Genomic DNA, 27759 nt, shown 5'->3' with positions numbered 1-27759 from the left:
TTTGGAGCCTTTAGCTCTATCGGTTTCTCTGTTTGTGCTTCAGATTCCATCTTTTTCCCTGTATCTGCTGCCGGTTGCTCTGTATTTCCTGTTACCAGAGGCTCTTTGGCCATATCTGATTTTTCACTTAGGTCTTTATCAACTGTTATGTTGATCTTTTGGGTATCAACATTTATAGTGAATAGGACTTCAGGATTTGTATTGCTATCCTCTATATCTATGCTTTCAGTTGTCGGTTGATTTTCAGGGATTGTAATTTTTATAGGTGGAGGTAGGTTATCTTTAACCTTTATGCTTGGAGGTCCACCAATTTTCCCTTTCCCTTTGTCCTTATCCTTCTGATATACCTTAATAGGCTTGGGATTCCTATTTTCTTCTTGTTTTTCCTTTTCAACCAAAAATATGTCCCAACCATCTTCTGTTTCCTCTAAAACCTCTATAACTCTACCCGCCATCAGTGAAATATGCCAGTGTGCAGTGGAAAAAACTGTCTAGTTGGCCTGAGCTATCAGATCATCAATTTCTTTTGGGGAATTTACCGGATATACAGCAAGTAGTTTTTCTACTTTTATTTTCTTATCCAGTTCAATTACTCCTTGCCTTCTGGCCTCAAGTCTTTTGTATAAGTCATCAAGAATTTCATTTATGACTTCCATCAAAAAAAATTTAAACATGTCCATGTGTAGTATTACACTCTCCTCAACTTGCCCTTTCTCATCAGCCGATAGGGTGACATAAATTTTTCCTATGTTTTTCAGTTTTCCTTCCTCTGTGATCTCATTTAACAAAATGTCTAGAGGTGCTAAGTTAGTTTTTGCCTTTTTCTTTTTCTTAGGAGTCAGCTTCCTTTTAGGTGTGACCTTTCTGACCGGAGATCTCATAGCTTGTTGCTTTTGCCTTGTCCTTCTAAGTGAAGGAATGGTTGCCGGTGAGGGGTCTCTTTTCCTAATAACTCTTTTAAAAGTTGCTGACATATCTCCTTTTGAGGAAGTACCTACTGGTGATAGAAGAGCTTTAGGTTGTGGGGCTACCAACTCATCTTCAGTTATGCCGGTTTTCTTTAATACATCTTCCTTAATGGCTTTTGCTTGTCTGGATCCTTTCCTCACAAAATCTTCTACCTTCTTCACTCTTTTCTTGGACTGTATTTGTTTTTCTATTGTTTCTGCACTACCAAATGCTTCTTCTTTAGGTTCATTGGGGGCTTCCAGAAATGATTTGGCATAAGTTTCAACTATGTTGTCATCTATTTCATAGCCCATTTCTGTTACCCGGATTGTCCTGGGGATGACTGCTTCCATCCATATTTCATCCTTTTTGATAACAAAGCATATATCATCTTTGTATTTGTCTACAATCTTCTATGATAACCTTGTCCTTTTCTTCACTTTGTCTTTAGTTCTTGGAAAAAGTCATGAATGTTGTTTTCCTTATTCTCGCCCATGGTATTGAATAGTTTTGTCAGTTGCTTTCCTACCGGTATGTCATATCCGAATTCTTTATATCCTATACCGGGAACTTGTTTTGTTATATAAAGCATTAGACACACTAATAGATTTCCAAATCTGAAGGTTCCTTTCTTATCCTTCTTTATCTTTCCAAGGTTGTCTATCAGTTCATCTTTTAGCCATTCATAGATGTCAATTTTTGCATTGTTGGTTATTATGTCATAAGCACTCTTAATGCATAAACTTGAAACTAAGTTGACTCTATTGGCATGAGTGGCTTTGTAACCTAATATCATGCTTATGAATCTCACATTTGTATCCTTTACATCATTAACCCTTAAAGATCTTTTATCAGATGTTGCACCTGTTAGGTCAATGACTAAATCATTTGAAACTTTCTTGTTTTTATCTGGTCTTTTACTGGTGGTCGATAACCCTGTGACAACCTTTACTGCTTGCTTGGTGATCTTATGAATTGCATCTAACCAGAAAAATTCTCCATGAACTCTGCTTAATACTATCCTAATCACATCCTTAGGAAATTCAAGAATACTAAGGATTTCTGTGAATCCTAGGGTTTCAATGATTTTGTGTTCAGCTTTGATATTGCTGGTATCATCACATATCTTAGTTTTGTACATGGTTTTGATTTCCTCATCTCCTAGCTCTTCAATATTGCAGTGAATATACATTCTAGGGTCTTCAACATATACAACACCTTTAGGGATTTGAGAGAATGCACCTAAGGTATCATCTTTCTTTGCTATTTCAAGGATCAACTGAAATACGTGCCTAGGTCTTTTAATTACTTCCACAATAGTAGGGTTCGCTATGTATTCAATTGCAGAGGTGGATGCCATGATAAAATACCTTTTTCTATCTTGGATGAATGATTGCTTGGAGTGTGCTTGCTTCTTGCTCAAAATGCCTTAGCTCAAAAATCTTCGCGCTCTCTGAAAGTTTCAAATCTACCTACCACATTAATTGCTTGCCAGTAATGTATTCACTTAACTTTATTTGCCGGTAATAAGTGATTTTCAACTTCTTTTCTCTAACTGAGGGAATAATAGCACATGTGTCATTAGATTACCAAACCCTCAAGATAATTTTCTTCAATTAGATGAAGAACTTCCTGCCGGTGGAGAACTGCTCTGTCCTGCTGGTGGAGCATCACATTGTCCTGCCGGTGGAGCATTTGTTGGTTCTACCGGTGGAGGAGTATTCCCAATATTTAGATCAGCTTTTCTAATCCATTGCTTTGAGAATTCTTGCTTAACCTCTTCAACTTTTTCTTTACCTTTCAAGCTAGTACTTTTGTTGTCTACCAGTGTACCTTTACTTCTAAAAAATTTAGCAATATGACCAATCTTGTTACATGCATAACAAGTTACATTATTTTTCTGAATAGCTTTCCCATTACCTATGCCGGTTTGTGTTCTGCATTGATTTGATAAATGTCCAAATCTTCCACAAACATAACATCTTACATTCATTCTGCAGTTTTCAGATTTATGACCAACTTTGTTGCATTTGGAGCATTGACCGGTGGGAGGATTGATATTATGATAATTCTTAGATCTACATTTGTTTGCCCTATGACCATATTTATTACAGTTAAAGCATTTTCCATTGAATTTATAAGTATTAGGAGGTCTTACCGGTTTGCTGTGATCTTGAGTATTTGCAGTACTGGAGCTTTCTCCAACTTCAAATCCAATTGCAGAAGTGTCACCTTTGGGTTTTTGATTCTTCAATAAGGTACCAAGTTCTTCTGAGCTTTTCTTGAATTTTTCTTTGTGTTGATTTGCAGTTTCCAATTCCCTTTCCAAGATTTCTTTTTGTCTCATTAGTTCATTCGAGTCATTCTGAGTATGCATTAGATCTGTCTTCAACATGTCATGTTCATAGCTAAGTCTTGTGTTCTCATTTGCTGCATCACTTAGTCTTCTAGTCAATTCTTCTTCATTTTTCTTTCTGTTCTCAATCTCTTTGCAAAATCTCATAGTCATATCCTGCATTTCATTTTTTGTTGCCATGATCTCTTGTTTCAACTTTCTTATCATATCATTAAGTGATTCCTTTTCATCATTCTCATTTTACAATTTTTCACAAAGTTCTCTTCTCTTATTTCTTGTAAGAGTAAGATTTTCTTGAAGTGCCTGAATGATATCCTGAGCTACTCTTAAATCATCTTCTAATTTGATATTTTTCAACTTCTCTGCATCATAATCAGTAAGAGCTCCTTCAAGTTGCTTCATCAGATTTTCCATTTTTTTTACCGATGTCAAGATCTTCCTCAAGCTATTAGGCTTCTGAAAATAGAGGACCGGGCTCTGATACCAATTTTTAGGGTTCCCATAGATACTGAGAGGGGGGGGTGAATCAGTATCTGACTAGTAGTAAAATTTTCTTAAAACAAAACATGCAGAACATAAAGTAATAGTGTACCGGTATGCAAGAATTAATGTAATAAACAAAATAAAAAACATCCATATGAAAAGAACACCATAACACAACATGTTTAATGAGGAAACCCGGTGTGGGAAAAACCTCGGTGGGATTTGTGACCCAAAATATTCACTTACTGGCCAATAAGAGAATATTACTTACAATAGGGGCCTGCTCATGCAGGAAGGCCAACTGCCTAGAGCACACTGCTCAGTGAGAAGTCACACTGACTTACAATGAGGGTTATGCTAATCCAATGTTCTGTACTACTTTATAATAGCATCTTCAATGCCAGATTCAGTACTGGTTCTTGCTCTGTTCTTTACATATACCCTTGACCTACAATTCGCACATTAGGTCTGTCTAATAATTTTCTTTTGGCTCGCTTCCCTTCTCCTCAAATGTCTACAATGATCTCCTTTATATACAAGAGTCATTTTAAAATTTGCCAAGTCGTCTTACAATAATAAACAAAATATTACATATCAAAAATTTTGTCGGCCTCTGTGCTGATATACATGTTCTCTTTTGTGCTGGTGCTGGTGCTGGTGCCGGTGTATAGTGGTCTTGTTGATGCTGGTGCACTGTCTTTCTTGAATAATGCTTTGCCGGTAGAATGTCTTGCTGGTGCCATAGGATTGCAAGGTTGCCATCAATGACAAAACCTTCAATCACACACAATGTCTCATTGGAGTGTCCATATGCCAGCAAGGACCAATCTCCCCTTCTTCCTCTTTCCCCCATATTTTCTGGGACAACTTAAAAATTTCCTCTTCATGGTGACTCTTGAAACAAAACCCAGGTTCGTCCACTTGCTCGGTGACATGATTAAACTTTTTCTTAAACCTTTTCATCTTACCCATTATCCTTGTATCACTACATTCATTATCTAATTGGATTTTCACATGATTACAAAGAACGACATATGTAGGTAAGGGTTTACCGCTTTCAGTCCACTCAGCAATTCCGCTTAGAACTGCAATTTCATTTTTTTCAGTCCAACAAAAATTTTCTTTTGGAGATTTAGAAGCACTCTGGCGCTCCATGGAAGTGGATCGAAGAAATTTATTTATTTTCTTTGGGCTGTGGATTCTGATGGAATAGACACTTCAACTCTGCTCTCTGGGAAAAAGACATCCTCGTCTTTCTAGTTGAAAATCTATTCCGAGTTTGGTATTGTAAAAATAACAATAGACGTTTAGGGTTTAAGCATTTTAATTTCTTACCTAATAATATACTGTTACCCAGAAATTAAGAAGATAATATGATGGCAGCACACATCCCAACATTTTAAAACAATAACAACTATTTTGCCTGAAAATGCGTAGTATAATGATTTTATTTTACTGTACGTAGTATAGAATCCAAATGTCTTGAACTTGAAGGTGTGCATAACTGCATACGAATGTCTTGAATTTAAAGGTGATGGAAAATCAAAGTCATTAAATCATTTATCAGATATATATTTAAAGAATCGTGTCACCCAAAAGAATGATGAATGGTAAGGAGCGAGTTGTAATGAATTCTTGCTTTGAACTTTGCATAGTACTTGTTACCCAATATCAGACATGACAACCTCCAGCCGAAACTACATATATTGAATGCCTCATAGAAACTGAGAAAGATCAGAAAAGGATTAGAGTAGGGATCTACGGGGCGGAAAGATTGTCAATAATTCAGGTAAAATATGTAGTGCCCCTACCCTAGTCGACCTTCTAAAACCGGTTCGACCTTGGTTGACTTTTTCTATGTGGCATTCTTGGATGGTTGATTAACCATTATGTAATGTTGTAGATTAGATAATATGAATATTGTGCATACCTATTATTGTGTTTTCGCATCTATTCTTGTGTAAGTTTAATTGTTTCCCTAATTCTTGTTATAAATCTTGAGCTAGCACCTTCATTGAATATATATATGTATGCTTGCGTGACTCATGGTTGTAGGAGATTGCAGGTACAATACCGCCTAGGTGCGAGGTTCATCTCCATCAGGATTCACAGGGTTGAGTATACCTCTATCTTCTTTAGAATTTGGATTAGGTGGTCGTAAACCCCTCATCTTGCCTTAGCCATGATCAAGTGAGCATCGTGTGTGATCCATCCGTTTCCCTATTCGTTTGGGTTTGCGTGTTGTGTGATTGGTTGGCTTTCTTGGGTTGTGTGCCTTGCGTGTGGTAAAATGGAGTATTTTATCCTTAGTATTTAATTCAATTTAATATGTTCATTTATGCATTGGTAATTGAGAAATTTAAAATAAATAAGTTTCTTTTATGTGATTAAACATTAATTAAAAAGATCGCTTTATGTATGTTTGTAGCAAGTTTAAGTATTTAATTTGATTTAATGTGTTCATTTACGCATTTGTAATTGAGGAATTAAAATATATAGGTTTCTTTTATGTGATTAATCATTAATTAAAAATATCGCTTTATTTATGTTTGTAGACAGTTTAATTTAATGGTTAATTTTAAATAACGAATTTAATTAATTTATGCATTTTAAAAAGGAAAGATTTAAAGTTATTTGAAATAGAAATAATTTAATCTCTTTTGCATTTTGGAAAAGAAAGATTAATTTTACTTATTTAAGAAAATCAATTTTTATTAGAAAAGCAAGTTTAGTTTATATGTATATTTGATATAGTGTGAAAGATTGATTTTGGAAATTAATTTAATTAAAATATTTTATCCTCGTCAATATTGTAAAATATAAATGTTAGCTTAGTTAATATTAAGAAAATTAAAATTAAAAGAGAGAGAATCATTTTAATTTTAATTAGAAAAGCAAGTTAGCTTATTTGAATAGTTGAAAAGAATGATTATTTTCATTTTTTACTTAAAAAGTGTTTAAATTCGAAATTAGAAAATTAGGTCAAAATTTCATTCTTTTAACCTAGGTTGGAAAAATATTTTGGGGGTTGTTAATGTTTTTTTGGAAAAAGAAAGATATTTTTGGATGGAGATTGGGGGTTTTGGAAGGATGGATTTTTCTACATCTGCAGGTTGGGCTCTTCTTCAAAAAATCTTGCCAGGAATGCTAAAGGAGGTAGGATTCTTGTTTAACTTTTTATTCCGTTGTTAAATCAAGAATTGTGTTTGGTTGTTCTTCATGAAAAATCTGGTTTAGGAATCCATGAATGTTCCCAGATTTGAGTTTTAGCCTTAGAAAAATTGGTTGCACTATTTTGGATTGTGGAAAGATGGTTAAATCATTGTGTGAAAAGTGGTTCTTTTCTTGCCCAAATATGGGCTTTGGTTGAAAAAATTCATTTGTGGTTTTGGACGTTCATCAAAGTTTTGAGTATTGGATAACCTGTGATTTAAAAAAAATAAAATGTTAGAGTCTCTGTGTGAGACCGTAATTCTTTTTATTATTCATCTCTGAGGGTTTATGTTTTATTTTTTTATTTTATTTAAAAAAAAAAAAATTATTCTATTTTATTAAAGTAAAAATCAAAATTTTTAAAGTTTGAAAGAGAAAAGAAATTTTTTGGGGGGGGGAGGAGCTGAAGCTCAACCCATGCCCCTCCCCTTCCTGTCTCCTGCAGAGCCGCAGAACCCCTACATCCACCATGTGGAGGCAGAGGGGCTGCATCCACGTGAGTGGTTGCAGCTACCCTGCTCCACAAGGTGGAGGCTAAAGGGTCTGCAACCCCCACGGCGGCTGCAAAGACCCCGGCTCCACTATGTGCGGGTCGAGGTTCTGCGTCCACCATGGTGGCCGCAAGCCCGACGGTTAGGGCATGGCCGCCGCCACTCCCATGGATGGGAGGTGGGCTCATGGCTGCCCTAGGGTTTTCCACCCTCCATTAAATTTTAAATTAATTAATTTCTTTTTTAGTTTCAACAAATATATATATATATATATATATATATATTAAATTTTAAGTTAATATATATTACTAATATTAAACTCTAATTAATATATATTATTATTATATATTAATTATTAACTATGGATTAATGTATATTTTAGATATATATTAATTTAGATAATTTATATATTAATATATATTATTAATTATAGATTAATTATTGGTCCCTTTATAGCGTATATTCCCAATGAATAAATAATTGTTGTTCAGTTGTTAATTTTTATTAAGTTAGGTATATATTGGGATATATATGTGCTATTTAATATTTTCGGATTGGGAATTGTTTTAAATATATGCAAGGGTATTTTATTTCATTAGGAAAGGGGTTTCCCATTTCTTTATTCCTTTTAATGTATATTTCCTTTTTGTAAAGGGTAGATTTGCGTTGCTAGAAAAGGGGACTAAAGTATTGTTTCAAACCAGTATGTCAATGATGCTTATCTAAGGATAAAATAACATATTTAGACGATTAATGCTTTCCATTCATGTGATCTTGGCTGAAAAACTGGTAGGGATGTATTTATGTTATGTCTTGATGCATATGAACGTAGTGAGTAGAAAACCAAGAATGGCCTAGACCTGGATGAGGTAGAAAACTGAAAACAACTTAGATCATTTAGAAAACTTGATCAACCTTTAAATGTTTAAATCAATATGGGAAAAGATTGTACACTTTTTTTTGGTTATTGTTGTCGCAAGTTCTCAATGTTGTATTCAATTTTGTTTAAAGTAATGGCAAGACTTGGATATGTTTGTTTGGACCCTGTCATCTGTTTGTTTTGTGGTTGGCCATAGTTGGTCAGGCTCCTAGTTAGAGTACCCTCAGGCAATGGACCTTTGTATCAGCTTTTAATATGCTCAGTTGGATCCGTTTCTATGTAGGGATAATTTAGGATTTATTGACCGAAGTGGTCATTTGTATATTGGTTGTGCTCGCCTAAAAGGCAGGAATGTAAATGACATGAACCCTATGTAACTATAACTTAATTAATTATCAAAGGGGTCTTGCAGTTCAGCAAACCTAGAGATGTAGCCCTCTAGGGGTGAACTCCGAGATCATTTTGGTGTTATGCGATACTTTTGTTCTTGTGTTTCATGGTTAGTGTTAGCATGTATGGATGGCAATTAGCTACATTCTAACTATAATGGATGAACTCAATTGGTTATCTACATTTTAACCTTAATAAATGAACTCCATCTTATTAGCTATATTTTAACTCTAATGGATGAACTCAATTAGTTATCAACATTATAACCTTAATAAATGAACTTCATCTTAATAGCTACATTCTAATTATAATGGATGAACTCAATTGGTTATCTACATTTCAACCATAATAAATGAATGCTTCCTAATTTCTATAATGCTAATTCATTGAACAAATTATATCCATGTTTCAAGAAATAGTATGTAATTAAGATATCCTGCTTAATTGGACCAAATGTCGCGAGTTGAGTTAGGTGTTAAGTTATGTAATCACGTTGGGAAACTCCTTAGGTTCGTTTAGTCTTCCATTGTGTTATCTAAGCGCTAGATAACTCCAATGTATCTTAATGTTGTGTATTAAAGTTTAAAAAAAAAAATATTTTCACTCCATTGGTGCATTTTCGCTTTAACCCTTTGGGGTTTCCTGGTGGGGGACTACACTTAGTATCAGAGCCCATGTTGCAACACTAGAATCTCTAGTTTCGCTTGTGCCCTTAGTTTGTGTGTGGTGTATTGACATTATCTTGTATGCTTGTCCTCCTTGTTGTGTGAGTGTGATTAAGCAGACCTTAACTGGTGTGTAGGGTAGTACCCCTGCCCTAATCAATTCCTAATCTCGGTTTGACCTTGGTTAGTACATAATAATATAATAATTATAGTCAGATGTTTTGATTTAGTGCATATCTATTAATGTGGTTTTCGCATTAGTTTTAATGCAAGTTAATTAATTCTCTTATTTCGTGTTATTATCTCGAGCTAACGCTTTCATTAAGTTTATATATGTATGCATGTATGACTCTTGGTTGCAGTTATTCCAGGTATAGTGTCGCATGGGTGCAAGGTTCGTATTCACCTGGATTCGCAAGTTTGAGTGTAACTCTTTGGTCCTTAGAACTTGGATTAGGTGGTCATAAGACCCTTGTTTGACCATAGTCATGCTCAAGTGAGCATCGTTAGTCGTCGTCAGTATTCCCTTTGGTTGAGGTTGTGGGTTGTCTGTTCGTTTGACTTTCTTGGGTTGCGTGTTTTGTGTGTGTTGTTAAATCAACTAATTAATCCTTAATCTTTAATTGTTTTAATGTGTGTTTATGCATTAGTATATTCAGGGACTAAATTAAATAGGCTCCCTTTTTATGTGATTAATCGTTAATTGGATTGCTCAATTCAAGTTGGTAACAAGTTCAATTAAATGGTTGATTTTAATGTCAAATTATTATGTTTATGATGTTGGAAAAGAAAGATTTAAATTTAATTAAAATATAATTAATTTTATCTTGTTGGCATTTTGGAAATAGAAAGGTTAAATTCAGTTATTTGGAAAAATCAATTTTAAATTGAAAAACGAGTTTAATTATTGATATAGTTTAAAAGAATGATTTTGAGGAATTATTTTAAATAAAATATTTTAATTCCAAAAAAATAAAATTTTGGTCAAACCTTTCCCATTTAACCTAGATTTTTGGAAAAATATAGGAGATTGATTTTTTTTTTTGGAAAATATTTTGGATGGAAAATTTAGGGATTTTGGAAGGAGAAGGATTTCTTGAGCTGCAAGTTGGGGCTCTCCATCAAATCCTTTCCAGGAATGCTTATTGAGGTAGGAATTTGTTTACCAATTTGGTTATTTGTTTAAAAAAAAAAATGGGCTTGAATGTTCTTCATGCAATTTTGGTTTCAAATTCTCCATTGATTGCCTCAAAATTAAGAATTATAGTGGAAATTAGTTAAGATTGGATGATTGCTTGTATCTTGTTTGAGAAATGAGTTTTCTTTGTGCCCAAAATTCTATATTTTGGAAGGGTATTCAACAAATTTCTCTAATTTTGAAAACCTCTATCATTCTGAAATTTTTTATTTTAAGTCTCTATATGAGGCTATTTAAAACAAAAAATGGGGCTTGTTGTTTTTAGAAAAGAAAAATATAAAACAAAAATATATTTCATAGTAAAATCAATTTTTATTTTAAAATCGAAGTTTTAATTGTTTGAAATAAAATAAAATGTAATTGATTGGGGTTGGAGGGATGGGGAGCGGAGGCTCAACCTGCCGCCTCCTCCCCCCTGCATGGGTCTGCAACCAGCGGCGGCCGCAGCTAGCTGCAACCCCCGTGATGGCCGCAGGGAGCTGCGACCCCTGAGGTGGCCACAGGGTCCCCCACGATGGTCGCGTGGGTGCCGCGGGACCTGCGTCCACCGTGGTGGCGCCGCCCGCGTCTAGGGCGCGACCGCCCAACCCCCGTGAAAGGGAGGTGGGGCCGACTACCCTTTTTGCCACCCCCATTATATTGTTGTTTTAAAAAATTGTTTTTCTTAATATTTTTTTTATTATAAAAAAAAATATAATAATTAATTAATATTATTAAATGTAAATTTAAATTAAGTTTTTATTTAAGTTTAAATATGGCATTTAATTAATAAATTATGATTATTTGTAATTAATTAATTATATAAGTGGCAATATATGTTAGGGTTTCAAGCAGATCCGAAGCAAATATGAACTAACAATTAGATGCAGATTTAAATACAAAAGATAAAGAAATAAAAAAGGACACAGATAACATAGAGATTTAACGTGGTTCACCCAGAATGGGTTACGTCCACCATACATAGCCGTCCAATCTTTCTTATTATCTAGCAAAAATAGTACATCAACATTCCAATGCCTTAAGCATCCCAGCCACTTATAACATGCATTTTTAGGGCAACAAACAAAGTCGGCCTTTTTTAAGGTTTTATTACAATGTCGGTTTTCATCAACAAAAAATGGCGAGGATCAGTCACCACATTTCAACAATCTCCCACTTGGAAACTGATCAGGCTCCACACCGAACAATCTCCCACTTGGAGACTGATACTACACGACACCACTGTACATGCAACATCCGCTGGATAAAACACTAGGACTTGACTGGTATAAATTCCACAATTATCAATCAAGAAGACCAATAGAAACTGATGAAGAAATCAGCTTCTCCTGTGGAACTGCCTTTGTGAACATATCAGCAGGATTCTCACTTGTGTGAATCTTCTCAAGCTGTAACTGACCCTCCTCCAAAATAGTCTGGATGAAGTGGTACCTGAGCTGAATGTGCTTTGTCCTTGAATGAAAAGCAAAGTTCTTCGCAAGATGAATGGCACTCTGGCTATCAGTATATAATGGGCTATCCTCTTGTGTCTGACCCAATTCCTTCAGAAAACATTGCAACCAAATCATCTCTTTGTTGGCTTTTGTAGCAGCAACATACTCAGCTTCAGTGGTTGAAAGTGCAACAACCTTTTGTAGCCTAGAAATCCAACTGACTATAGTTCCCCCTATAGTAAAAACATATCCTGTAGTACTCCTCCGTGAATCAATATCACCCGCCAGATCAGAGTCAACAAATCCACTTAGAGCAGCATTAGATCCTTTGAAACATAATGCCTTCATAGTAGTTCCTTTCAAATACCGAAGAATCCATTTCACAGCATTCCAATGTTCCATACCCAGATTACTCATAAACCTGCTCACAACTCCCACTGCATGTGCAATATCTGGCCTTGTGCATACCATTGCATACATCAGACTGCCAACAGCTGATGAATATGGGATGTTAGACATTTTATTAACCTCTTCCTGTGCCTTTGGGCACATCTCCTTAGTCAATTTGAAATGACTAGCCAAAGGTGTACTAACTGCTTTTGCATCCTGCATGTTAAATCTTTTCAACACCTTCTTTATATACTCACTTTGGGACAAATTCAAGGTTCTATTTTTCCTGTCTCGTGTAATCCTCATACCGAGAATTTGCTTAGCTGCACCCAAATCCTTCATAGCAAATGCCCTAGCTAATTTCTGTTTAAGATCATTTATATGTTGCATGTTAGACCCAACAACAAGCATGTCATCAACATAAAGCAACAGGATAATATAACTGCCATTATCAAATCTCTTAAAATATACACAATGATCAGAATGACATCTATGATAACCGTGTTCAGCCATGAAACTATCAAATTTTAAATACCATTGTCGGGGTGCTTGCTTTAGGCCATACAAACTTTTCTTCAACCTGCACACCAAGTTCTCCTTACCTTTGACCTCATATCCCTGTGGTTGCAACATGTAAATTTCCTCCTCCAAATCTCCATGGAGAAAAGCTGTTTTGACATCTAATTGTTCAAGATGTAAATCATCTGCAGCCACAAGACTAAGTACATTTCTAATTGAAGTCATTTTTACAACTGGAGAAAATATTTCATCATAATCTACACCCTTTTTCTGTGCAAATTTTTTTACCACAAGTCTGGCCTTATATCTTTTCTGACCTCCTTCCTCCTCCTTCAGTCAATAAACCCATTTGTTAGGCAAGACTCTTTTTTCTACAGGTAAAGGAACTAAGTCCCAAGTCTTATTTTTCATCAGGGAGTCCATCTCCTCTTTCATGCCTAGCTGCCACTGTTGTTTGGCATCCACCTGCATTGCTTCTTCATATTCTTCTGGTTCACCATAATCTGTTAATAAAATAGAATACAAAGAAGGAGAAAATCTTTCAGGGGGTCTACTTGTCCTCGTAGAACGTCTAACACTTGCAGGAGTTTGTGGGACAATCTGTTGTTGCTGAGCATCAGGTACCTGTGGCATTTCATTTTCAGGAATCTCATCCAACACCACATATTCTTGTTTGTCCTGTTCATGCTTCTTTTCCTGCATCTATTCTTTATACATAACCTTCTCATTGAATATAACATCTCTACTTCTAATTATTTTCTTATTTTCAAAATCCCATAACCGATAGCCATATACATCTATCCCATATCCAATGAAGGTACATTTCTGAGATTTAGCATCAAGCTTGGTTCTGTTTTCTTTATCAACATGGACAAAAGCTTCGCAACCAAAAGTTTTTAGAAAAGAATAATTTACCTTTTTACCAATCCATGCCTCCTCTGGAATACCACCATCCAAAGGGGTTGAAGGTCCTCTATTTATCAAATAGACAACAGTATGTACAGCATCTGCCCAAAAATGTAAGGGCAATCCAGCATGCAATCTCATGCTCCTCGCACGTTCCATGATGGTCCTATTCATTCTCTCTGACACACCATTTTCCTGTGGAGTTCCTGGAACTGTCTTCTACTTTCGAATCCCATTTAAGGAATAGTAATCTTCAAATGCTTTGCTGCAATACTCACCTCCATTATCCGATCTGAGACACTTCAACTTTTTTTCTATCTCATTCTCAACCAAAGCTTTCCATTTTTTAAAAGTTTCAAAAACATCTGATTTTTGTTTTAGGAAATATACCCATGTTTATCTGGTTGAGTCATCAATAAAAATAACATAATAACAAGAGGCACCAAGAGATGATACCTGAGCTGGTCCCCATACATCTGAATGTACAAGCTCTAACTTCTCACTCTTCTTCTCTTTCCCAACCTTGAGAAATCTGACTGTTTTCTGTTTACCATAAACACAGTTTTCACAGAACTCTAAATCAATCTTCTTTAGTCCTGGCAATAGATTTTTGGAGTGAAGGATTTTCATCCCTTTCTCACTCATGTGCCCAAGCCTATGGTGCCACATTATCGAATCTGTTCTTGCAACATTTATTGTTGTTGTCCCTGCAGTAACTTTATCTGTAGCAGCTAAGGTAGAGTAAGTGTTACCAGTACACAGATATAATGTGCCTACCTTCGCACCTTTAGCTACTACTAATGATCCTTTAGTGACCTTCCACATACTGTCTGAGAAGGTAACTATGCAACCTTCACTACCTAGTTGCCCTGTAGAAATTAAATTTCTTCTTAAATTAGGAACATGTCTTACCTCCTGCAGAAACCAGTCATTACCATTCTACAACTTGATCTTTATCTTTCCTTTTCCAACAATTTGACAGGGCTCATCATCACCCAAATATACTTGTCCAAAATCACCTTGAACATAATCTAGAAAATATTTTCTATGGGGTGTAGCATGAAATGAAGCCCCAGAATCTATTACCCAGGAATCATTAACATTATCCAAACATAAGATTAAAGCATCTTGTAAAGTATTACTTGCAATATTAGCTTCCTTACTGTCATTTTCATTTTTGTCTCCTTCTTTGTTTTTCTGAGACCAACAATCTTTCTTTAGATGACCAGGCTTTCCGCAGTACCAGCAATCTTTCTTTCCTCTAGATTGAGAGCGTCCTTTCTTTGACTTCCCTCGTGACTTCTCATTCCCAGGGCCTTTTCCTCTTTCCTTTGATCTTCCTCTGTTCTCCACATTCAAAACACTACCCGATGATGTTGGAGTCTCACCTGTGCTTTTCCTTCGCATTTCCTCGCTTAGGATAACACCAACAATATCATCAAATACCAAAGTATTTTTACCAGAGACAGAGTTACTTACAGCCATAACCAAGCTATTCCAGCTTTCTGGCAAAGAACATAAAATCAAGAGAGCCCTAACCTCTTCTACAAAGGTAATTTTTACCGAAGACAATTGACTGGTAATTGTATTAAATTCATTTAAGTGCTCCACTACAGATCCTCCCTCACTCATTTTCAAATTAAACAAATGCTTCATAAGAAATACCTTAGTCGAAGCCAAGGGGTTCTCATACAGCTTAGCCAATGTTTCCATCAAATCTACAGTCGTTTTTGCTTCTATTATATTGAATGCTACAGACGCCGCAAGGCACAATCGAATGGATCCCAGTGCCTTTCTATCTGAAATGTCCCACTCTTCATCTGATATTGTGGTCGGTTTCTTTGCCTTTCCTTCCAATGGCCGCCACAAATCCTTTTGATACAGGTAATCCTCCATCTGCATTTTCCATAACTGATAATTCTGGCCATTAAACTTTTCAACCTTGAATTTGGAATCCTCCATTGCTCCCACTCAAATCTGAAAGTCCTGCCAATTTATAGAAAACCTCGCTCTGATACCAATTGTTAGAGTTTCAAGCAAATCCGAAGCAAATATGAACTAACAATTATATGCAGATTTAAATACAAAAGATAAAGAAATAAAACAAGACATAGATAACACAGAGATTTAATGTGGTTCACCCAGAATGGGTTACGTCCACCATACACAGCCGTCCAATCTTTCTTATTATCCAGCAAAAATAGTACATCAACATTCCAATGCCTTAAGCATCCTAGCCGCTTATAACATGCATTTTTAGGGCAACAAACAAAGTTGGCCTTTTTTAGGGTTTTATTACAATGTCAGTTTTCATCAACAAAAAACGGCGAGGATCAGTTGCCACATTTCAACAATATACTATAATTAATTTTCAAATTGTATTTTATTATTAATGCATATTTTTCTAATTAGATACTTAATTTGTTATTTTGTTACTATTAATTGTATATATTTTTTTAATTGCGGATTAAAAAATTTATATAGTAATTAATATTTGAGTTTGGTAATTTTCTATATATGCACAAGGAAATAATTGTTAAGTAGGAATGGACTATCTTTATTTGGATTCCTTATATGTTTATGTTTCCTTGATCCGTATAGTGTAACTAGGCTTGGAAAAGACGAAATCAGAGAGATTGTTTTTGAGCCAGTATGAGAACGATGTTTTATTTGAAGAATAAATATCTTATTTAGTTGGTTAATGATTATTTAATTATATTCATGTGAACTTGGTTTAAGAACTCATAAGGACGCATTTATGTATGTCGATGCTAATGAACCTTAGGGAGTTAGAAAACCAAGAATCAAATTGTACCTAGATGAGGTAGATAACTGCAATCTAACTTAGATCATTTAGAAAACTTGATCAAAATTTAATGTTTAAATCAATATGGAAAAGGTTCTATTTACCAATTGTTACCTATGGAAGTTTAATTTCTCTATTTGCTTTTGCTTAAGTAATGGCAAGTCATGCTTTGTTTGATAGGACCCTATCATATGGAGTTATTTGGGGTACCCGTTTCAGCCCTTGGTCTCGAGTCTGACTGTTTCTTTGTGGTGGTGTCGTAATTGGTCATTTCCTTTATGCGGGTGTGAAATGATGATTTGTGATTGACCATAGTTGGTAAGGTTTCTAGTTAGAGTACCATCAGTCAGTGCACCTAATATGAAGTCATGTTTGACCAAATGGTTGCTCCTTCCATTTTGAACTCCATTTGCTTGACCATGTGTGTTTCTTGGTTTATCGAGTTCGTTTGAGTATAGTCTAGTGTCGTATGGGAAAGTGGCTTTTGATTGGGGGTCGTGCCCAGAGTGGCTGCTGGGTAACCCATCGAAAGTGAGTCTAATAAGTGATAACCTAATAGTATATTAGAGTGTTGTTAATGAATCTCTAAGTAAGATAATTGTGCCTCATACATGGGATGAGTTTTAACACAGACTCGACATGCTGTGAGAAGGCCTAAAATGGAAAACCATCATCCTTGTCTTCACGAAAGGATGCATGGTGTAGTGCCCCTACCCTAGTCAGCCTTGCAAAACTAGTTTGACCTTGGTTGACTTCCTATGTGGCATTCTTGAATGGTTGTTTTACTATGATGTAATGTTGTAGATTTGATAATACGAATATTGTGCATACCTGTTAATGTGCTTTAGCATCGATTCCTATGTAAGTTTAATTGTCTCCTTAATTTTTGTTATAAATCTCGAGCTAACACCTTCATTGAATATGTATATATTTATATGTATGTTTGCATGACTCATGGGTGCAGGAGATTGCAGGTACATTACCGCCTAGGTGCAAGTTTCGTCTCCATCATGATTCACAGGGTTGAGTATACCTCTTTCATCCTTAGAATTTGGATTAGGTGGTCATAAAACCCTCGTCTTGCCTTAGCCATGATCAAGTGAGCACCGTGTGTGGTCCTTTGGTTTCCTTTTCATATGGTTTTGCGTGTCGTGTGATTGGTTGGCTTTCTTGGTTTGCATGCCTTGCGTGTGGTAAAATGGAGTACTTTATCCTAAGTATTTAATTTGATTTAATGTGTTCATTTACGCATTAGTAATTGAACAATCAAAATAAATAGGTTTCTTCTAGGTGATTAATCATTAATTAAAAAGGATTGTTATATTTATGTTTGTAGCAAGTTTAAGTATTTAATTTAATTTAATGTGTTCATTTACGCATTAGTAATTGAGGAATTAAAATAAATAAGTTTCTTTTATGTGAATAATCATTAATTAAAAAAGATCGCTTTATTTATGTTTGTCACGATTTTAATTTAATGGTTAATTTAAAATCGTGAATTTATTTAGTTTATGCATTTTAAAAGGGAAAGATTTAAAGTTATTTGAAATATAAATAATTTAATCTTTTGCATTTTGGTAAGGAAAGGTTAATTTTACCCTTTTAAGAAAATCAATTTTGATTAGAAAAGTAAGTTTTATTCATATATATTTTGATTTAGTGTGAAAGATTGATTTTGGGAAATTAATTTAATTAAAATATTTTACCCTCATCAATATTGCGAAATATAAATATTAGCTTGTTTTTCTTTTTTTGATAAAAGTGGATAGAACCACTGAACTATATTAAATTTTAAAAGTTTTTTTACAGTGTCTGGTTCAAAAAGAATTGAAGGGAAAGAACTAGTAAGAAAACCCTTTAGTATTGCTTAAGTAACACAACCCTATTCTACCCAATACCAAATGCCCATTGGCATAGTACATCAAAAAACCCATCCCAATTTCATAGGCCGCATTAGATATAAAGGAAGCCACCAATAGAAGTATATAGAAGGAAGATTAAAGTATGATCACTGAAGGATGCATATCCAATGCTACCAAATAATACCAGTCTGAACCACCCCTGTCTATGAAACACAATTCTCCAACCACTAGTTAGAATGATACCACATAGCAGAAATGAAACCATAATCAGACACCCTGTCAAAATAAACATTGTGATCAAGCATAGCAGAACCCACAGCAAAGAAAAGCCACACCAAATAAGGAGGTTGATGAAGACAACAACTATGCCCTTCTTTACTTCAAAAATTCCAAAATCGAGGAAGGGATCTCAACCACACTTACCTCCCGCATATTAGCATCACTGTCAATGGCTAAATTAGACAAGAAATCTGCAATCTTATTCACTTCCCTATAACAGTGGGAAATCAAGAAGGAATAAAAAAAGTCTAATTTTTGCAAAATATGATCAAGTATATATTGTAATTGCCAACAATTCGACTTCTTTTCCATGACACTTTGAATAATAACCATAGAATCACCCTCAATTATCAAGTCCTTAATTCCCAAAGATATAGCCATATCCAAACCAAAGGACAAAGCAAATAATTATGCACAATTGTTAGACTTGAAACCAATCGCATGACAACGAGCCTGAATAAATCTTACCTTATGAACATAAATTACCATACCTGCCCCTACCAGGCCAGGGTTCCCATGAGAAGCACCATCAAAATTCAATTTAAAGTGCCCTTGCGGAGGAGGTTTCTAGCAAGCAAAATTTCTCTTACTTATAGCATTAGTCTTATTTAAAATAGATAACATTCTCCAAACTCGAGTTACCCTACCATCCCAATGAGAAAAAGAGGTAAGGGTTTCCAAATTCTTATAGATAAAAGACAAAGCAACTTCAGAGATGGAAGATTCAATCCTTAATAAAACCTCAGCCAAGGAAGAACTTGTTTGTTTAAAAATCCTATTATTACGATCTAACCAAATATTCCAAATCACAATAGATGGATAAATAATCCAAAGACATGCATATAAAGATGAGGCAAACAGGAGAGGCCAGGCTCTAAAGTGGGAAAGGAGATCCTTACCAATAACAAAGGAAAGATTAAGCTTTTCAAACAACCACTGCCAACAAGCATAGGCAAAATCACAATGAAGAAACAAGTGTGCAGAGGATTCTAAATTTTTATTACAAAATACACAAGAAAATACTGCAGTAATACCCAACCTGTCCAACCGCATTCCTGTAAGGACCCTATCCTGTACCACTAACCAAACAAAAGCACCAGCCTTTGGGAGGCAAGCCATATGCCAAAACAGCTTGTATGACCAAGTAGATAAATCTTTAGCAACCAAGAGAGAATTATAGCCATCCTTAACTATGTACTTACTAGAGATATTCCTTGTCCAGATAAGCTCATCGTCAGCATTAGAAAGAATTATTACTCTCTCTGCCAACATCTTTTCATATTCCAATTTTACATTTTGATCAATATCTAAAAACTCAATTGATTTCCATTTTGCCACCTTAAGATTCCTGCTATACTCAATTTCAAAATAATCAGCCACAAAGACACCCCAAAGGGAAGAAAGAGTGGAAATTAAAGGAGACCAATCCCTTGAGTTCACCAGAGGGGGATGTCCATTCCAAACTTCCTCCCAAAACCTGACCTTTCTACCATTATGAACAATCCATGAGAGATGAGGCAAAATCACTGATCTACATTTACATAGAAAAATCCAAATAGCTGAACTGGACGGTAAATTAGAAAATTGAAAAACATATTCTCTTGGTCCGTTATTTAAATATTTAGCAAACATAATTTGTGCCCAAAAGGAGAATGGTCTCTCATACAATTTCCAACCCAACTTAGCACCTAAGGCTAAATTCTGACTTTCCAAACACCTAATGCCTGTGCCCCCAAGGTTTTTAAGCAAACAAACTTTATCCCATGCTACCAGAGGGAGTTTTTTCTTACCATCTTTATTATTACTCCAAAGGAAGGACCTAAGAGTATCTTGCAAAATAACAAGAGCCACTTTCGGAGACTGCAAAACAAACATGAGATAAATAGGAACAACATTTAGGACAAACTTAATAAGAACAATCTTACCAGCCAAAGATAACCATCTATGATTCCAGGATAGGATCCTTCTAGAGATAACTGAAATGACCTTATCCCAAAACTCAACTCTATCCTTCCTAATGAAGAAAGGTATACCAAGATAAGAACAAGGAAGATTTCCAGATGCAAATCCCCAAAAAATCTTCAATCTATCCTGAACCAATTGTGAAGCATGAAGGAAAAAAATCTTTGACTTATCAACATTGATTCTCTGACCAAAAAAGGATGCATAATTCTGTATTATCCCCTTTATCACTCTTGCCTCACCCAAAGAGGCCTGATCAAATAATAAGGTATCATCTGCAAACAAGCAATGTGAAATGCTTTGTGGAACATTTTGAATCCTAATTCCCTTCCAAAGCCCTCCCAACTTAGCGGCTCTTATAGCCCAACTAAACGTTTCAGCTAGAAGAATGAACAAGAAAGGAGACAGGGGATCCCCCTGCCTCAAACCCCTAGAAGAGGAGAAAAAACCACAAGGGGAGCCATTAATTAGAACCGAGAACCTTGGAGAAGAAATACAAGCACGAATCCATTTGACCCATGCCTTGGAAAAGCCCAATTTAAGAAGAACAACACACAACGCCCCCCATTCTACTCTATCATATGCTTTCATCATATCTAATTTGAGGATCATGGCAGGGATTCTCTGAGTAGAAATAGAATGCAGAACCTCATGTGTCACTATAGCTCCCTCTGTTGTCTCCCTTCCTAGAACAAAACCCCCTTGTTCTAAAGAAATGATCTTAGGTAAAATTTTAGCCAACCTTAAAGAAATAGCCTTGGTAAAAATCTTGTACAAAGTATTACATAAAGCAATAGGGCGAAAATCAGCAAATGTCCTGGTAACCTCTTTTTTAGGAATAATTGAAATCATTGTATTATTAAGCTCTTTCAAAATAGACCTATTCCTTCTAGCTTCCTCAAGGGCCAATAAAACATCATTTCCCACAAAATCCCAGCATTTCTAAAAAAATAAAGGAGTAAAGCCATCCGGTCCTGGAGCCTTATCAAGGTTCATTGCAAAAACAACATTCTTAACTTCATCCAAAGAAAAAGGAGAAATCAACATTTTATTATCTTCCGAAGATACCAAAGAAGGAATATTAGAAGAAATGTTATTATGAAGATCTTCATGCTCTGAAGACAATAGTGACTTAAAAACCTAACTGGCTCTGAAGCAATATCCTCCTGTTCTATTAAAAGTTTGCCATTTGGACACTCAATACAAGATATCCTATTTTTACTTCTCTTCATTTTTGTTGAAGAGTAAAACATTTTTGTATTTCTATCACCATCTGAAAGCCAAATCTCCCTTGATTTCTGTCTCCAATAGATTTCTTCTCTGGACAAAACTTCTTCAAGCTCTACTTTTAGCAATTTTAGTTCATCAAAAACAAGAGGCACCATACCATGTTGAATCACATGTGAATTAAGACATTCAATTATAACTTGAATCCTCTATTTTTCCTAAAAGATATTCTTAAAATGCAAGATATTCCATTCTCTAATATTAAATTTCAAAAATCTCAACTTCTTAACAATCTGAAACATTTGGGATCCAGAGCAATAAGGAGAAGAACTCCACCATTTTTTGAGCAAAGGCAAAAAGGAAGAATCTCTAAACCACATAGGTTCAAATTTAAAGGGTGACTTAAAAGGAGCTTTATCTTCTAGAATTGTTAGGGAAATTGGAAAATGATCTGACCTCGAAACTGGAAGAATAGAGGAAAAAAAATTGAACTTTGAATCAATCCAAACATCTGATAACAAAAACCGGTCTAACCTTTCCGCAATCTAAGAAAAATCTCTTCGCATATTTGTCCATGTGAAAATCCCATTCTAAAACTAACAATCAAAAAGGTCCATGTCCTTAATGAACATCCCAAAGTCTTCCATAATTTTTTAATTAGGAAGAATACCTCCTTTCTTTTCTCCAAAGTCAGTGATAGCATTAAAATCCCCCCCAAAGATAATAAAGGGACCATGTCTTAAAGGGGAGGAAATTCTCTTAAGATCTCCCCATAATTTAGATTTCCTTTGAATACCAGAAGGAGCATAAATATTAAAAAGCCAAAACTTAACCTTCGAAAGCTTGCTTTTAACTAAGGCCAACATCTAGTTTACAGTAGAAGCAACGAGCTCAACCTTAATGTTATAGTTATTCCAAAGTAATGCCAAACCCCCTAGTGCACCACAAGCTGGAGAGGAGAGGAATTCCCACTTTCTCCAAGAAGAAAAAACCAAATCAGCAGACTCCTTTGACAATTTTGTCTCTTGCAACATGAAAATATCACACTCAACTAAGTCCATCTAGGACTTAACTAAGCACCTCTTATTAGGGGAATTTAAGCCCCTAACATTCCAAGATATAATTCTCATTTCTCTCGAGGGGAGACTAAGGCTCCCCTCTTTCCTTTAGACGAAGAAGACTTCCCTTCTCCAAAACTACTTTGAAGATTATGCTTCACAGTCCTCGACCTAGTCACAGGAGGATAGATAATAAACCTCGTACTCCTCTTACCCTTAGGAGTACCACTTCCTTTCATAGCGTCATTAAGAGAAACCGAATGATTCCCTTTCCCAACACCAAGAGAAAGAGACAAAGTCTACTGAATCCCAACATCAATTTCCAATTGAGTCTTTTGATTCTTTGGAGGCCTACCCCTACCAGGAGAAACCACAAATGAAGCCCTAATTAGAGTAGTTTTAACAATTGGTAAACTCTTACTTGACTTAGGAGAAGTCATGACTAAATTATCTATGATGCCCACTTCTGAAGAGGCCAAAACCTCAAAAGGGTTAGTAGATGTAGAAATAGGAAGGGTTGATTTAATTCCCCCCAAGTCATTCTCAATGGAACAGATAACCCTATTTGTAATGTCCTCATCCATCTGATGCTCATGATCTTTAAAAAGATCATTTACTTGGTGAACCAGATTTTCATCTGGCACAATAACAGGAATGTCCCCCAACGGAATATTATTTCCTAAGGCAGTGTTATTATCCACATCCACATCAACATGCTATGAAGAATTAGACACCAATTCTTTGACTTGTTGAGCAAGGATAGCATCATTAGGAAACCCTAGAGATGAAACCCCAACATTAGACTCCGAAACAACCCCATCATTCTTCGCAAAAATCTAACCAATCCCCTAACAACTTTCTAAGTATTATTTTGACTTCACAGGATAGACAGGATTCCCACCACCATCATTTAGTGACTTATCCAAGGATTTCGAGGTAGTGAGATTTGGAAGCAGATCCTCCACATTGTTGTCCCTGGAAACCACAATATTCTGGTGAGCTCTTGTCTTATCCTTACTTGTAAATAACCATACAGACTCTGGATCATGAGACACAACATAAACCTCTCACTTCCCAACATCCTTCATAGCCTGGTTAACCTCAAAAGTAGCAAGATGTTTCCCAGTGGAACCATTAACTAATAGTTTATCCAGAACAAAGGATTTTGAAAAATCCATAAGAAAAGGAGCATCTAATTGCAAGGAAGTTTTACCAAAGTCTTTCTCCAACTTATTAATTGGTTGTTTCCAGATACCCTCATGAGATTTAATGATACAAGTCTGAGGGCAAACATTATTAGGGTCAGTCAAGACATAGAATTTTACCAAAACCTCCCCCTCCACAAAATCAAATCTTGATGATAAGAAAGAACCACAAGTATTACCAATTTTTTCCAGAACCTCTGGGTCCATAAATTCAAACGGTAATTTGGGCAAGCCAAACCAGAAAGGAACTAATTTAAAGCTTGACCAAGAAGGGACATAAAAAAATTTCCAAGCCAAAACAAACACTAAATTTTTACCAAACCAGTAATGTGAAGATTTTAAAACTTCATCCCTGACAGAAGAAGAGTTGAAAACAATAATAAATGCATTTGCAGAGAGTAATTGAAAATAACGCATATCAGACCACTTTTTCTACAATTTTTGATGAAATTTAGATAAACTAGTTGCATCCCCCCATATTTCACCAAAAATAGCATGTGTATGCAAACAATGAGCTTTCAAATCCACAACAGAATCAAGTAAATCAATGCATGGAATAGGAGCCCATACCTGTGAAGACCCACCTCCTAAATCAGAGTCGGTTTTATTTTCACTTACCTTATCATCTTTTCTTGATGTCGAAGATTCCCTTACCTTATCCCCCCTTTGATGTGACGAAGATAACTCAAGTGGGTTACTCTTAGACTGTTTGTCCATCATCTTTTCACTAGCATTTAGCTGAGAAACCCTAGCTACCTCATTTATAGATGAAAACTTCACAACTTTTGTATAGGATCCAAAAATCGTTGATGCCCTTCACCAGATTTGTCCATACTCCGCCAATTTCCACTGCTTGGACCTCTGAAAAAACCCCGAAAATACTTGGAGATCGGTCTGAAATTTCTTAAATCTGCCCTCAACCAATTATGTGCCGCCATATCTATCCATGTGCCCTTCGTGAAGACCAGTTGTGGGACATATGGCGGATCATCCCAGCCCACATCAGCCCATTCGACAATAACCCTAGTTTTGCCCATACTGAGCAAGAAATTGCAGTCTTATCTCTGTTTTGGCTGGTGGTCTGCAAACAACAACAATTATATTCTTGCTTGGGCGTGGAGTTGGTTATCCTGCTACCATTGTTATAGATAATCTGCTATATCTGTTATTGAAGGGTGTGTTGGAATCTGTATTGCTGATGAATCTTTCCTACAACACAATCAAGGTTCGTTGCATATTCCTCTGAGTCACTAGCTGCTAAAGGGCATGAACCTCTTCAGGATTGCAGGAGACCCAGCATGTAACCCTAGAACTAGTCTTTCAAGCTCTAGAGAATGTCAAACCACTATGCCAGAGGAAAGCTATGAAACAAATATGGCACAATGTGGGGATGAAAAATGCCGTGGAAACCTGAAGCTCAATCCAAGGACGTGCAAGTGCCAACAACCTTATATGGGTCTATTGAAATTTAGGGCTCCCTCATTTTCAGATCTATGAACAAGAGGTGATTCGCACAAAGCGTAGTCTTCTCCATTGGCAAAAGTCTCAGCTTTAGCTCTACTATATTTATTGTCTGCAATGTCTTCGCTACCTGATCTATCGCCCACCCAAGATACCCCAAAAAAAAAAATGTTAGCTTGTTAATATTGAGAAAATTAAATTTAAATGAGAGAGAAGCATTTTCATTTTAATTAGAAAAGCAAGTTAGATTTTTGAATAGTTGAAAATAATGATTTTTCATTTTTATTTAAAAGATGTTTAAAATTCGAAATTGGGAATTAGGTCAAAATTCATTCCATTTAGCCTAGGTTGGAAAATATTTTTGGGGTTGTTGGATTTTTGGAAGAAAAATATTTTGGATGGAGAAATTGGGGATTTTGGAGGAAATGGAGATTTTCTTGAATGGCAGTTTGGGCTCGTCTTCAAAATATTGCCAGGAATGCGAAATGAGGTAGGATTCGATTTCATCTCTTTTTTTCCTGTGATATTGGGTTTGTATTTTTTTTTTTAAAAAGGGAATGGTTTTTCTTGAAGATTTTGTACTTTAAACCTCCAAGAATGTTGTTAAAATTTAGGTTTCAGTTTTGAAAATATTGGTTGCTCTAGGGTCAAGATTGTCTAAATGGTTTTGTGTTTGAGCAAATCTAGCATATCTAAAGGCCATGGAGTATTTGGAAAATCATGAACTTGCTGGGAAAATTTCCCATAATGTGGTTTTGAACAAGCTAGAAAATATATGGGACTATGATAAAAAGGAAATGGGGGTTTACATTTCTTAAAATTTCATTTATTCCTATGTAAATAAAATTGAAAATTGAAAATGTGAAAAAAAAAAGAAGGAAAAGAATAAAAAAATTAAAAAGAAAAAAAAAAAAGTGAATGAAATTATTTTGGGGTTTTGGGGGGGGAGCCAAAGCTCAACCCACGCCCCTCCCATTTCCACCACCCGCAGAACTATGGAGGTAGCCTCTACGCCCTCCACAGCGGCCGCAGAGCCCCTACGCCCACCCTGTGGAAGCGGAGGGACTACGTCCACGTGAGTGGCTGCAGCTACCCCGCTCCACAGTGTGGAGGCCGAAGGGTCTGCGACCCCCACGACGGCTGCAGAGACACCGGCTCCACTGTGTGGAGGTCGAGGGTCTGTGTCCACCATGGTGGTTGCAAGCTCAGCGGCTAGGGCACGACCGCAACCTCGCGGCTAGGGCATGACTGCCCTCCCAGTATTTTTTTAATATTTTTTTTAGTTTAAAAAAAAAAGAGGTGTATATTAAATTTTAAGTTTTCTTGTTTTTTTATAGAGTTTTTAATTAATAGTTAAATATTATTAATATATATATATATATATATATATATGTTAATGATAAAGATTAACATTTATATATTAATTAATATTTATTTGTGTAACATAAAATTATTATTAATATATATTGTATTAATGAGATTAATATACATATTTTAAATAATACTTAATTTGAAATCGTGCATTATTAGATTTAAAATTGTTATATTTTATTTCCTGGAGATAATATTTTAATTGGTAAATTGCTTGGAATAAAATATATCTTGTTAATTTCTACATAATATGTTATTCAAGGATATAGTATTAATGGATTTGAATATGCTAGGAGACCTAGGAATTTTAGAAAAAAAAAAAAATATTTATCATTAGATATCTTGTAGACTTAAATGATATGCTATTAGATTTACTGGAAATTGAATGATGTGTCGATTTGAGACTTGGTAAGATATTGTTGTTATCATTGGTGAAACAAATGGTTTAAATATACCTTCCCTTTATAATGAGAATTGGACAAATTGTAATATTGCAACTATGGCATTGTATTCCCCTTTGTAATTGTGATTTTCTGTTAATGTATTTGGAAAACTTAGATCATTTAGAAAACTTGATCAACTTTTACTGTTTAAACCAGTAGGAAAGAAGAATGTCAGTTTCCGGGATTTTGCCTATGCAAGTTAAATTTTTGTAT

Source organism: Cryptomeria japonica, chromosome 2 (genome assembly GCF_030272615.1).
Source record: "Cryptomeria japonica chromosome 2, Sugi_1.0, whole genome shotgun sequence".
Taxonomy (NCBI): Eukaryota; Viridiplantae; Streptophyta; class Pinopsida; order Cupressales; family Cupressaceae; genus Cryptomeria; species Cryptomeria japonica.
This window is presented reverse-complemented; position numbering follows the sequence as displayed.